We start from the raw sequence: 14,585 nt of genomic DNA, 5'->3' as shown, positions 1-14,585 counted from the left end.
ACTGTATGACGTTAGGAACACAAGAATGTTTGGGTGGCCTCTGGATCAGCTTAATTTCACCCTAACAAAATTACAAATTCATCACAATTTGTTATACCAACCAAAAATCAGAATAGAAAGTGATGAAGAAAAAATTATGTGTCCCAGTAAAAACGTCAACTCTTAATGCAAAAAGCAACCTTCACATGACTTTGTGGGCAGAATTTGAGAAAAATTAACTCTCAAAATACGGTTATGCAAAAACTTTTTACCACAAAAAGTGTTTTTTAGTGTGTGATAGCAGCCAAACAAAAAAATATAAATCTGGTATCGCTGTAATTGCCCCGACCCGAGCAATAAAGTAGACTTATCAATGATATTGCACGTAAAACAGCATAAAAAATAAATAGAACAAATTATTGACCTGCTGTTGATTTGTTTATTCTACCTGCAAACATCACAGTAAAGGTACCTTCACACTCAGCAACTTTACAACGAGAACGACAACGATCCATGACGTGGCAGCATCCTGCATAGCGATCTCGTTGTGTTTGACAAGCAGCAGCGATCAGGATCCCACTGTGCCATCGCTGGTTGGAGCTAGAAGTCCAGAACTTTATTTGGTCGTCAGGTCGGCGTGTATCGTCATGTTTGACAGCAAAAGCAATGATGCCAGCAATGGTTTTACATGGAGCTAACAACCAGCGAGAACGATAAGTGAGTCGCCGTTACGTCACTGGATCACTCCTGCATCGTTCTGGTGTTGCCGTGTTTGACGTCTCTACAGCGACCAAAACAGCGATGTTGTCTATATCGCTGCAGCGTCGCTGAGTGTGATGGTACCTTAAGGCCACCTACTGTGTTTTCTTACCTCATTATTTGTAAAACCAAACCAGGAGTGGGCAAAAAATACAGAAGTTGTGCTTGTGTTTCTATTATACTTTTCCTTTGATTGTTCAACTCCATGTTTTGGCTTAGGGTTGTTTACATTTTGTTTAGCAACCCCCCCCATTTCATTTGCAGGGGTTTTGGAAGTAAGCCCCGATGGAGCCACCAAATGGGTGCCAGCAGGGAGCTACCTCCTGCCTACCCAAGAAAGGCGCATTCATCGTGGAGAGCGATGTCACCCACTAACACCTCTCAACCCTCTCTCTGTCCTGTGTCCTGGCTGTCGCTTCCTCTCTGCTCTCGATTGCATTTTCGTCTCTCAGATGTGAATACAATTGTTGTTAGCAGAAGAGGAGGAGCTGTCATCTCCCTAGCCTCGCCGGGATCTCCAGCCAGACACTGGGACTTGTTGGAGAAGGCGCACACAGATGACGTTGGATGGTGTCGCTCAGTGACATCATCACGCCATCCAATGTCAACTGTTGCACTTCACAGAAGAAGAGACGATGGATGGGACCGGGATTATGTGAGTGTGATCTTTTTTCCCTTTTCTATTCTTATATTCCAGACTGTGCAGGGAAGCATGAGGAGAGGGGTTGTGCAGATGGGGGAAATAAAATGTGCACATGTTGGGAATAAACTGAGGGGCTATGCTAAAGGTGGGGATAAACTTAAACTGAGGGGCTATGCTAAAGGTGGGGATAAACTGAGGGGTTGTGCTAATGGGGGAATAAACTGAGGGGCTTTGCAGATGGGGATGAGGGAAAAAACAGAGGGGGTGTGCTAATGGGTGGAATAAACTGAGAGACTTTGCAGAGGTGGCAGAGGCGTAGCTATGGTTTTGATTCGGGGGGGGGGCAAACTTTTGAGTGGGCCCCTAACCGGGTAACCTTGATTACAACTAGGTGTCGCATCCTAATAGTGGATGTAGGAGATGACTGTGCTGTTGCCTAAAATAATCTCTCTATAAAAAGCAACAGGGATATTACCACCATATGGTCAGTGGTAAATACCAGTCCTACAAAACATATAAGAGATTACAGTACAGTTATAGATGGTGACTTACAGAGGAAGTTCTTTCTGTTGGAATCGTTCACTTTTCCCGTCTTTTCCATCTGGCCCAGACCGACATGACAACTTCCTCCAGCCAGGAGTCTGCAGCAGAGATTACAAGAAAAACATATTTCACGTCTCATATTTTCAACACGTCGACATCTATTCCAAACCTGCACAAACTCCTCATCCTGCTGATACCCCAATACTGAGCCGCTGCTGCCATATGTGTCCCTAATACTGCACCTATTGTGTTGTACTGTGTGCCCTTTAAATTCTAAAGCAATTATCTAGAATATAGTAATGCCAGGTGCCCTAGAAAACAGTGCCCATATTTTGTACCCTAGAAAGTAATATTGCCCTATGTGTGCCCCTTTGACAGTCACTGTAACCTGAGTTCCCTCATAACAATAAGTGCCCACTTTACATTTAACAATGTCCTGAGTCTCCAGTCTATACAGCTCCCCTATACACAGTATGATGCTCTCTTATACACAGTATAATGCCCTTTCACTGTATAGTACCACCCACACATTATACTGACCCCTTAGTATCCCCCAAACTGTTTGATGGCTCCAGCACTGTATGATGGCCCCGTCACTGTAATCTCCACACTGTATGATAGCCCCCTAGATAGCCTCCACATAGTATAATGCACCAGATAGACCTCAATAAAGTATAATGCACCTCCAAAGGCAGACTGTAATATAAGTCAGCCCCCCATAGGCAGACTTTAATATAATGCACCCCCTGGCAGACTCTGATATAATGCAGGCCCCCATAGGCAGACTTTAATATAATGCACCCCCAAGCAGACTCGGATATAATGCAGCCCCCCATAGGCAGACTTTAATATAATGCACCCTCAGGCAAACTCTAATATAATGCAGTCCCCCATAGGCAAAATCTAATATAATGCAGCCCCCCATAGGCAGACTTTAATACAATGCACTCCCCAGGCAGACTCTAATATAATGCAGCCCCCATAGGCAGACTCTAATATAAGGCAGCCCCCCACAGGCAGACTTTGATATAATGCACCACCAAGCAGACTCTGATATAATGCAGCCCCCCATATACAGACTTTAATATAATACACCCTCCAGGCAGACTCTAATATAATGCAGCCCCCCCATAGGCAGACTCTAATATAATGCACCCCCCGGCAGACTCTGATATAATAAAACAGAAACACATGAGCTGTGCATACAGTGAACAGGCTTGTAGGGACACTATTCACACCACCAGGAGACAATCCACACAAAAAAGGCACAGTAAAACCAAAAAATACTCTGTTGCAAAAAACAACAGTAAACAGCAAGTGCTAATAAAAAGATGGAAAAACACAGGGTATTTGGTTAATACGTTTTTTGCAAAAAATGTATATTAAGCCGCTCTACCAAACGTCAAGGTATTGTCACGGGGGTATTGGGTAGACTAAAGCTGATTACCCGGGCCCCTGTGATATCCCTCAGACTAGGGAAAACCCTGTCTGTCCCTCTCCCAGAATTTACACTGATGGTGTGCTTGTCTGGGCCGCCAGGCCTGACCCTGACTCCTGTTTCAGCCCTATGCTAAAACCTCCACCCGCCACCCAGTGATAAGACCACACGCCAACCTACACAGAAAGTACAGACAGGGAAAACTAAAAACGCACCTCGCCGCAGACACACAGGAAAACACTATAATGCGCACAGGGCAAAAATAAACACAAATATAGGAAGGAGAAATATGACAAAGGATAATACACCACCAGATACGATACTTCAACTCCTAGACCACCACTCCAGACGGAGATCACCAGACACAAGACACAAGCTACAATCGGCGCCGCCCAAAGTCCAGTATGACTATTTAAAGGCCACGGGCGTGACCCAGCCTCCAACCAGATTACCAGCCAGATTAACCCTGGATAACCTGGATAAAATCTAGCCGGCGCCACTGAGTGTATAGTGGACAAATGTGGAATTACCGCTGTCTGTCGGATGCCCTAGTGTGAACAGCGTCCGATATGACAGTACCCCGCCTTTTACGAGGGACCCCAGGGCTTGTCCGGATGGCAGCGGTGAAACATACTGACCAGCCGGTCGGCATGTATGTCCGAAGCTGGTACCCAAGACCTCTCCTCTGGCCCATAACCACGCCAGTGTACCAGGTACTGTAATGTGCGGCGCACTATACGAGAGTCAACCACCTTGGAGACTTCAAACTCCAAATTGCCATCCACCAAGACTGGAGGTGGCATCGGTGCCGCATCCACGGAACCCACCACCTTCTTTAACAGAGATCTGTGAAACACGTTGTGTATTTTATATACCATAGGAAGTTCCAATCGGTAGGCTACCGGTTTAATGATGGCGGCGAACCTAAATGGACCAATAAACCTTGGACCCAATTTCAGGGATGGTACTTTGAGCTTTATGTTTTTTGTGGACAACCACACCCAATCACCCACACTCAGGTCCGGACCTGGCACACGTCTACTGTCAGCCACTCGTTTGTACCTAGCACCCATGCTCAGCAAGCGCTGTTTCACTCTCCTCCAAACAGATGATAGTTGTGCTCCTAGCTGGTACTCCTCAGGAACGCCATCAGAGCCACAATGATGCAGAGTACAAAATTGAGGATGGTACCCGTAAACACAAAAGAACGGGGACTCCCCAGACGATTCCTGGCGGTGACTGTTAATGGCAAACTCAGCCAAAGGAAGGAACGTCGACCATTCCTCCTGGTTGTCAGAAACAAAGCAGCGTAAGTACTGTTCCAAATTCTGGTTCATACGCTCGGTCTGACCATTTGACTGAGGATGAAACGCCGAAGAATGCGACAACTTGATCCCCAGTCGTGAGCAAAAAGCTTTCCAAAACTTCACCACAAACTGAGTACCCCTATCAGACACTATATCAGATGGGACCCCGTGAAGTCTGACCATCTCCTGCACAAAAACCTGAGCCAGAGTCTTTGCATTAGGTAATGAAGGCAAGGACACAAAGTGCGACATCTTTGAGAACCGATCAACAACCACCAAGATGACCATGTTCCCAGCAGATGAAGGTAGGTCTGTAATAAAATCCATGGAGATCTCCGTCCATGGCCTACTGGGTACCCCTAGAGGATGTAATGAGACAGCAGGATGGGAGTGAGGCGTCTTAGCCCTAGCACACGTAGTACATGCTGATACGTACGAGACCATGTCCTGACGGATTTTGGGCCACCTAAACCGACACGACACCAACTCCAAGGTACCCCTAACCCGTGGATGGCCAGCCAGAACCGCATCATGATGCTCACCTAACACCTTTAGGCGAAGATGAAGCGGTACAAATGTTAACGGGAAGCTCTGGTGGTACTTCCTCCTGAGCCTCGGATCTTCCCGAGGTTCTCCCCCTGGAAAACACCTGGATAAAGCAGCTGCCTTACTGTTCTTAGACCCCGGATGGGACGTGACAAAAAAGTTGAAACGTGTAAAAAACAATGCTCAGCGAGCATGCCTGGGGGACAGACGCTTGGCTGACTCTAAATAAAGCAGATTTTTATGGTTGGTGATAACTGTAACCTGGTGGACCGCTCCCTCCAAGAAGTGTCGCCACTCCTCAAAAGCCAACTTGATAGCCAACAACTCCCTGTTGCCGATATCATAGTTATGTTCGGCGGACGACAGCTTCTTGGAAAAGTAGGCGCATGGACGCAACTCGCCCAAGGATGAGCCTTGTGACAGCACCACCCCCACTCCAACCTCAGATGCATCGACCTCCATGGTAAATGGTTTTGATACGTCTAGTTGCACCAGAATGGGGGCCGAAGCAAAACTGTTCTTCAGAAATTCGAATGCGCGCACAGCAGCCTCCGGCCAGGAGGAGAAATTGGTCCCCTTTTTCGTCATGTCAGTAAGCGGTTTAGCAATGGTAGAAAAATCTTTGATAAATTTTCTATAATAATTAGAAAATCGAAGGAACCGCTGGAGTGCTTTTAGGTTATCAGGCCGTACCCAATGCAGCACCGCTTGCACCTTAGTGGCGTCCATTTTAAACCCTGAAGCAGACACAATATAACCCAAGAAAGGCAACTCCTGAACTGAAAAAACACATTTCTCAAGTTTTGCATAGAGCTTATTTTCTCTGAGTAGCTATAACACCTGCCTCACATGCTCTAAATGAGTATCACATCGCATGAATAAATGAGAATGTCATCTAGGTACACAATAACGAATTTCCCCAGTACATGCGAGAACACATCATTTATGAAATGTTGGAATACAGCAGGCGCGTTTATCAACCCAAATGGCATCACCAAATTTTCAAAATGACCCTCAGGAGTATTAAAAGCCATCTTCCACTCATCACCTTGACGGACTCTTATGGGGTTGTACGCCCCCGTGAGGTCAAGCTTGGAAAACCACTTAGCACCAGCCACCTGGTTGAATAAATCAGGTATCAGTGGCACAGGGTATGGATCACGAACCGTAATCTGGTTTAACTCCCTAAAATCCAGACACGGGCGTAGTCCGCCATCGTTCTTCTTAACGAAGAAGAACCCCGCTGCCACCGGCGAGGATGAAGGCCTGATGTGCCCTTTGCTCAGACTCTCAGCAATGTAGTCCTTTAGGGCTTGCCTCTCAGGACCAGAGATGTTAAACATCCTAGCTTTCGGCAACTTGGCCCCTGGTTTAAACCTAATAGTACAGTCATAGGGTCGATGTGGTGGCAACTCAGAGCAACCCTTCTCAGAAAACACATCTGCGAAATCCAGCAGTGACTCAGGAATGCTGGAAGTCACAGCAGACACACATGTGGCCAGGCAATTCTCCTGGCAAAATCCGCTCCACTGAATTATATCCTGAGTTTTCCAGTCAATCACCGGGTTGTGCATAGACAACCATGGAAAACCCAGAACCATTTGTGCAGGAAGATTACTGAGCACCCTACATGTAATTTGGTCAGAATGTAGGACCCCATGTGGAGTTTAACCTCAGCCACAAACTCAGTAATCTCCCCCTGTGGGAGTGGAGTAGCATTGATGGTGACCACACGGGTAGGATGAGGCAGTTTATCGACCGTGAACCCGGCCGTGCGCGCAAACTCACATCAATGAGATTAGTGGCCGACCCACTATCCACAAAAACAGTGATTGGCAGTTCTCTGCCAGCGACCTTAACTCTGGCAGGGACTATACATTGAGAGACCCCCATGGAGGATATGCATAAGCTCAGATTGGCCTCCTCCACACCCTCTGAGCTGAGAAGTTTTCCGCCATTGTGCTTTTCTTAGAAAACAGAGGACAAGCATTTACATAATGCCCTTTTTTACCACAGCAAAAACAGGCTCCCTGCTTCCTGAGTGAGGAGGCAAGATGATGTAACACCCCTGCGATTTGCATAGGCTCCGTGGGCTCACCTGCAGCAACCACACGTGCACCTATGCCCACCCCCATAGGCGGCGTCTCTTGCGCCCCCTGACGCAAACAGCGATCAATGCGGACAACAAGACTCATGGCAGACTCTAGAGAATCAGGAGTCTCATACATAAGGAGGGCTTGTTTAACCATTCTCGAAACCCCATGTACAAATTGACTCCGCAGCGCAGGGTCATTCCATTGCGTGTCCACCGCCCTGCGGCGAAATTCAGAACAGTAATCCTCCGCCATTCGCTCCCCCTGGCGGAGAGCGCGTATTTTAGACTCTGCTAGAGCCAGTCTGCCAGGATCATTATATATGAGTCCAAGAGCAGAAAAAAAAAATCTCCACCGAGTTAAATGCAGCTGAATCAGATGGTAATGAAAACGCCCATGCTTGTGGGTCTCCGTTCAGTAATGACAATACCAGGCCCACACGCTGAGCTTCATTACCTGAGGAAACCGGGCGCATACGAAAATATAATTTGCAAGCTTCACAAAAAACAACAAATTTACTGCGTTCCCCAGCAAACCTCTCAGGTAATGGGATCTTTGGCTCTGCGACTCTACCTGCAGTTTCAGCTTGCACATTAGATACTACCAGACCTTGTTGCTGAACTGCCCCCTTCAGCTCAGTGACCTGTAAGGACAGCGCCTCCAACTGGTGGGTTATGGAAGTCATGGGATTTATGGCATCCAAAATTTATTTAGTCCGATTATAATGTCACGGGGGTATTGGGTCGACTAAAGCTGATAACCCGGGCCCCTGCGATATCCCTCAGACTAGGGAAAACCCTGTCTGTCCCTCTCCCAGAATTTACACTGATGATGTGCTTGTCTGGGCCGCCAGGCTAGACCCTGACTCCTGTTTCAGCCCTATGCTGAAACCTCCACCCGCCACCCAGTGATAAGACCACACACCAACCTACACAGAAAGTACAGACAGGGAAAACTAAAAACGCACCTCGCCGCAGACACATAGGAAAACTGTTATGATCTGGTGGTTTAGGAGCAACATGGAACGAGCTCTGAAGGAAGTGGTATCTGTACTGACCGCAGTCCCTAAGCTCAACACAACACTAGAAGTAACCGTGGAATGCTCCTAACTCTCCCTAGGCATCTCGTCACAGCCTAAGAGCTAACTACCCCTAAAGACAGAAGGAGAAACTATCTTGCCTCAGAGAAAATCCCCAAAGGATAGATTAGCCCCCCACAAATAATGACTGTGAGTGGAGAGGGAAAAGACATACACAGAATGAAACCAGGATGAGCACAGGAGGCCAGTCTAGCTAGATAGATAGGACAGAATGGAATACTGTGCGGTCAGTATAAAACACTACAAAAATCCATGCAGAGATTACAAAAATCTCCACACCTGACTAAAGGTGTGGAGGGTAAATCTGCTTCCCAGAGCTTCCAGCAACACAGAGTTAATTCATACTGATAAGCTGGACAAACAAAGAAAGCACAGAACGGATAAGTCCACAATCTGTGGACAGAAAAGAGCAAGCAAGAACTTAGCTTTGCTGAATTGGTCAGGATAACAGGGAAATCCAAAGAGATGTGAATCCAACCAGGAACCATTTACAAGTGGCACTGGCTGAAGGAAAGAGCCAGGCATAAATAGCCGAGCAGAAAAGACAATCAGTAGAAGCAGCTGTGACAGCTAAATCCAAGGAGCAGCCAACCCAGATAACAGACATCTTCTGGGAAACAGGAAGATCCGAAATAAAATCCATGGAAATATGCGCCCAGGGCCTCTCAGGGACCGGCAAAGGCAAAAGCAACCCACTTGGGCGCAAGTCCCACAGGACAGCACAAAAGCACGGACATCGCGCGACAAGGAAGGCCACTAAAAGGACCTAGCAACCAAATCTCTGGTACCAAAAATCCCAGGATGACCAGCCAACACAGAACAATGAACCTCAGAAATCACCTTACTTGTCCACCCATCAGGAACAAACAGCTTCCCCACAGGACAGCGGTCAGGCCTATCAGCCTGAAATTCCTGAAGCACCCACCGCAAATCAGGGGAGATGGCAGAAAGAATCAACCCTTCTTTAAGAATGCCAACCGGCTCAAGGACTCCAGGAGAATCAGGCAAAAAACTCCTAGAGAGGGCATCGGCCTTAACATTCTTAGATCCCGGAAGATACGAGACCACAAAATCAAAACGGGAGAAAAACAGGGACCATCGAGCCTGTCTAGGATTCAGCCGCTTGGCCGACTCAAGGTAAATCAAATTCTTATGATCAGTCAGGACCACAACGCGGTGCTTAGCTCCCTCAAGCCAATGTCGCCACTCCTCAAACGCCCACTTCATAGCCAACAACTCCCGATTGCCGACATAGCCCCCCACAAATAATGACTGTGAGTGGAGAGGGAAAAGACATACACAGAATGAAACCAGGATGAGCACAGGAGGCCAGTCTAGCTAGATAGATAGGACAGAATGGAATACTGTGTGGTCAGTATAAAACACTACAAAAATCCATGCAGAGATTACAAAAATCTCCACACCTGACTAAAGGTGTGGAGGGTAAATCTGCTTCCCAGAGCTTCCAGCAACACAGAGTTAATTCATACTGATAAGCTGGACAAACAAAGAAAGCACAGAACGGATAAGTCCACAATCTGTGGACAGAAAAGAGCAAGCAAGAACTTAGCTTTGCTGAACTGGTCAGGATAACAGGGAAATCCAAAGAGATGTGAATCCAACCAGGAACCATTTACAAGTGGCACTGGCTGAAGGAAAGAGCCAGGCATAAATAGCCGAGCAGAAAAGACAATCAGTAGAAGCAGCTGCTGACAGCTAAATCCAAGGAGCAGCCATATCACTTGAAACCACAAGAGGGAGCCCAAGAGCAGAACTCACAAAAGTGCCACTTACAACCACCGGAGGGAGCCCAAGAGCGGAATTCACAACAGAAAACACTATAATGTGCACAGGGCAAAAATAAACACAAATATAGGAAAGAGAAATATGACAAAGGATAATACACCACCAGATACAATACTTCGACTCCTAGACCACCACTCCAGACCGAGATCACCAGGCACAAGACACAAGCTATAATCGGCGACGCCCAAAGTGCAGAATGACTATTTAAAGGCCACGGGCGTGACCCAGCCTCCAACCAGATTACCAGCCAGATTAACCCTGGATAACCTGGATAAAATCTAGCCGGCGCCACTGATTGTATAGTGGACAAATGTGGAATTACCGCTGTCTGTCGGATGCCCTAGTGTGAACAGCGTCCGACATGACAGGTATACCCGTAATAGAGCAGTCCTAACTAATGTATGTAATCCCTATCTGATGTATTTAAAAACCTGGTCATATGTATAATACCTGTATGAGCAGGATTCAGAAAGGTAATGTCTAATGTAGACACGCAGCATAGAGCGGCTTTTATGTGCACAGCTCACAAGGTGGCGTGGAAACCTCCCAATTTTTTGGTTTTACTGTGCCTTTTTTTGTGTGGTTTGTCTCCTGGTGGTGTGAATAGTGTCCCTACAGGCCTGTTCACTGTGTGCTCGGTGCATGTGTTTCTGTTTTAATCTATTGGCTTCTTGTTTCTACAAGACTAGGGAAGTTTCACGCTGGAGATTTTATGCCAAACATAAAAACCAGATATCTGGTATCGCTGTAATCACACTGACCCGAAGAATAAAGCCGCCTAATCACTTTAACCGCATGAGGAATGGCATAAAAAATAAATGAAATTAATTCTTCACCTTCTGTTCATTGTTTCATTCTGCCTCCCAAACATCGCAGTAAGGCTCAGCACACATTTATCCTGCGCTCTGCGTTGAGCACTTACATCGGGGTTTCCATGTAAATCTCTGAAATAAGTGATGAAGATGGAACCTCTGGTGGAAGATTCCATATAATGAGGCAGATGGAGGCACTGTGGATGCTGTCTGACCTGTGATATGGCGGTGTCCGTCTTTTTTGGATTGCATAAAAGTCCTGTCGGCCACAGTTTTGTGCATATCTGAAAAGGAATAGAAATAGCTGCCAGACAGAGTCCAGAGTTACTCTGCTGCTCCATTATAGTGAATGGATCCCTCGGGGTTTTATCTGAATAACACCACTCAGAGATTTAGATGGAAACCCCAAAGTAAGTGTCCAGTATAGAGCGCCGAATAAATGTGATCCCAAACGTTATGTAAAATGTTCCCAATAAGAGCTTCAACTCAATCCACAAAAAAAGCAAGTCCCCACTCAGGTCTGTCGTCTGTTAACACTAGAAGTCTTAGAGAGGGGTCATTTAACATTTCTACCTTTGGAACCTTTGGAGCCCGAAATTTCTGGGACTTCTAGTGTTAATGGAAATCTTGGGGGATTCCACGCTCCTGATAGCACAAAGACTCTGGAAAGGTGAAATGGCTCTTTAACCCCTTCCCGACCTGTGACACAGCGTATGCGTCATGAAAGTCGGTGCCAATCCGACCTGTGACGCATATGCTGTGTCACAGAAAGATCGCGTCCCTGCAGGCCGGGTGAAAGGGTTAACTCCCATTTCACCCGATCTGCAGGGACAGGGGGAGTGGTAGTTTAGCCCAGGGGGGGTGGCTTCACCCCCTCGTGGCTACGATCGCTCTGATTGGCTGTTGAAAGTGAAACTGCCAATCAGAGCGATTTGTAATATTTCACCTAAAAAAATGGTGAAATATTACAATCCAGCCATGGCCGATGCTGCAATATCATCGGCCATGGCTGGAAATACTAATGTGCCCCCACCCCACCCCTCCGATCGCCCCCCCAGCCCCCCGATCGGTGGTCCGCTCCCCTCCGTCCTGTGCTCCGCTCCCCCGTCCTCCTGTCCGCTCCCCCGTGCTCCAATCACACCCCCCCGTGCTCCAATCAAACCCCCCCGCACTCCGATCCCCCCCCGTGCTCCGAACCACCCCCCCCTGCACACCGATCCCCCCCCCCCTGCACACCGATCCACCCGCCCGCACACCGATCACTCTCCCCCATGCTCCGATCCCTCCCCCCCCGTGCTCCGACGCCCCCCCGTGCCCTGATCTCCCCCCCCTGTGCCCTGATCTCCCCCCCTTATACTTACCGATCCTGGCGAGGTCCGTCAGTCTTCTTCCCCGAGCGCCGCCATGTTCCAAAATGGCGGGCGCATGCGCAGTGCGCCCGCCGAATCTGCCGGCCGGCAGATTCGTTCCAATGTGAATTTTGATCACTGTGATATAATCTATCACAGTGGTCAAAATAAAAAAACAGTAAATGACCCCCCCCATTTGTCCCCCATAGATAGGGACAATAATAAAATAAAGAATTTTTTTTTTTTTTCACTAAGGTTGGAGTTAGAACTAGGGTTAGGGTTAGGGTTAGGGGTAGGGTTAGGGGTAGGGGTAGGGGTAGGGTTAGGGGTAGGGGTAGGGTTAGGGGTAGGGTTAGGGTTAGGGGTAGGGTTAGGGTTAGGGGTAGGGGTAGGGTTAGGGGTAGGGTTAGGGTTAGGGTTTCGGTATGTGCACACGTATTCTGGTCCTCTGCGGATTTTTCTGCAGCGGATTTGATAAATCCGCAGTGCTAAACCGCTGCGGATTTATGGCAGATTTACCGCGGTTTTTCTGCGCATTTCACTGCGGTTTTACAACTGCGATTTTCTATTGGAGCAGTTGTAAAACCGCTGTGGAATCCGCAGAAAGAAGTGACATGCTGCGGAATGTAAACCGCTGCGTTTCCGTGCAGTTTTTCCGCAGCATGTGTACAGCGATTTTTGTTTCCCATAGGTTTACATTGAAATGTAAACTCATGGGAAACTGCTGCGGATCCGCAGCGTTTTCCAAAGCGTGTGCACATACCTTTAGAATTAGGCTATGTGCACACGGTGCGGATTTGGCTGCGGATCCGCAGCGGATTGGCCGCTACGGATCCGCAGCAGTGTTCCATCAGGTTTACAGTACCATGTAAACCTATGGAAAACCAAATCCGCTGTGCCCATGGTGCGGAAAATACCGCACGGAAACGCTGCGTTGTATTTTCCGCAGCATGTCAATTCTTTGTGCGGATTCCGCAGCGTTTTACACCTATTCCTCAATAGGAATCCGCAGGTGAAATCCGCAGTAAATCCGCAGGTAAAACGCAGTGCCTTTTACCCGCGGATTTTTCAAAAATGGTGCGGAAAAATCTCACACGAATCCGCAACGTGGGTACATAGCCTTAGGGTTAGGGTTGGGTTGGAATTAGGGTTGTGGTTAGGGTTAGGGGTGTGTTGGGGTTAGGGTTGTGGTTAGGGGTGTGTTGCGGTTAGGGTTGTGGTTAGGGTTACGGCTACAGTTGGGATAAGGGTTAGGGGTGTGTTGGCGTAAGAATTGAGGGGTTTCCACTGTTTAGGCACATCAGGGGGTCTCCAAACGCAACATGGCGCCACCATTGATTCCAGCCAATCTTTTATTCAAAAAGTCAAATGGTGCTCCTTCCCTTCCGAGCCCCGACGTGTGCCCAAACAGTGGTTTACCCCCACATATGGGGTATCAGTGTACTCAGGACAAACTGGGCAACAATTACTGGGGTCCAATTTCTCCTGTTACCCTTGAGAAAATAAAAAATTGCTTGCTAAAACATCATTTTTGAGGAAAGTAAAATGATTTTTTATTTTCACGGCTCTGCGTTGTAAACGTCTGTGAAGCACTTGGGGGTTCAAAGTGCTCACCACATATCTAGATAAGTTCCTTGGGGGGTCTAGTTTCCAAAATGGGGTCACTTGTGGGGGGTTTCTACTGTTTAGGCACACCAGGGGCTCTGCAAACGCAACGTGACGCCCGCAGACCATTCCATCAAAGTCTGCATTTCAAAACGTCACTACTTGACTTCCGAGCCCCGACATGTGCCCAAACAGTGGTTTACCCCCACATATGGGGTATCAGCGTACTCAGGACAAACTGGGCAACAATTACTGGGGTCCAATTTCTCCTGTTACCCTTGAGAAAATAAAAAATTGCTTGCTAAAACATCATTTTTGAGGAAAGAAAAATGATTTTTTATTTTCACGGCTCTGCGTTGTAAACGTCTGTGAAGCACTTGGGGGTTCAAAGTGCTCACCACATATCTAGATAAGTTCCTTGGGGGGTCTAGTTTCCAAAATGGGGTCACTTGTGGGGGGTTTCTACTGTTTAGGCACACCAGGGGCTCTGCAAACGCAACGTGACGCCCGCAGACCATTCCATCAAAGTCTGCATTTCAAAAGTCACTACTTCCCTTCTGAGCCCCGACGTGTGCCCAAACAGTGGTTTACCCCCACATATGGGGT

This window comes from Ranitomeya imitator, chromosome 1 (genome assembly GCF_032444005.1).
Source record: "Ranitomeya imitator isolate aRanImi1 chromosome 1, aRanImi1.pri, whole genome shotgun sequence".
In the NCBI taxonomy this organism is placed as follows: Eukaryota; Metazoa; Chordata; class Amphibia; order Anura; family Dendrobatidae; genus Ranitomeya; species Ranitomeya imitator.
The sequence above is the reverse complement of the archived record's forward strand: the minus strand, read 5'-3'. Positions refer to the sequence as shown.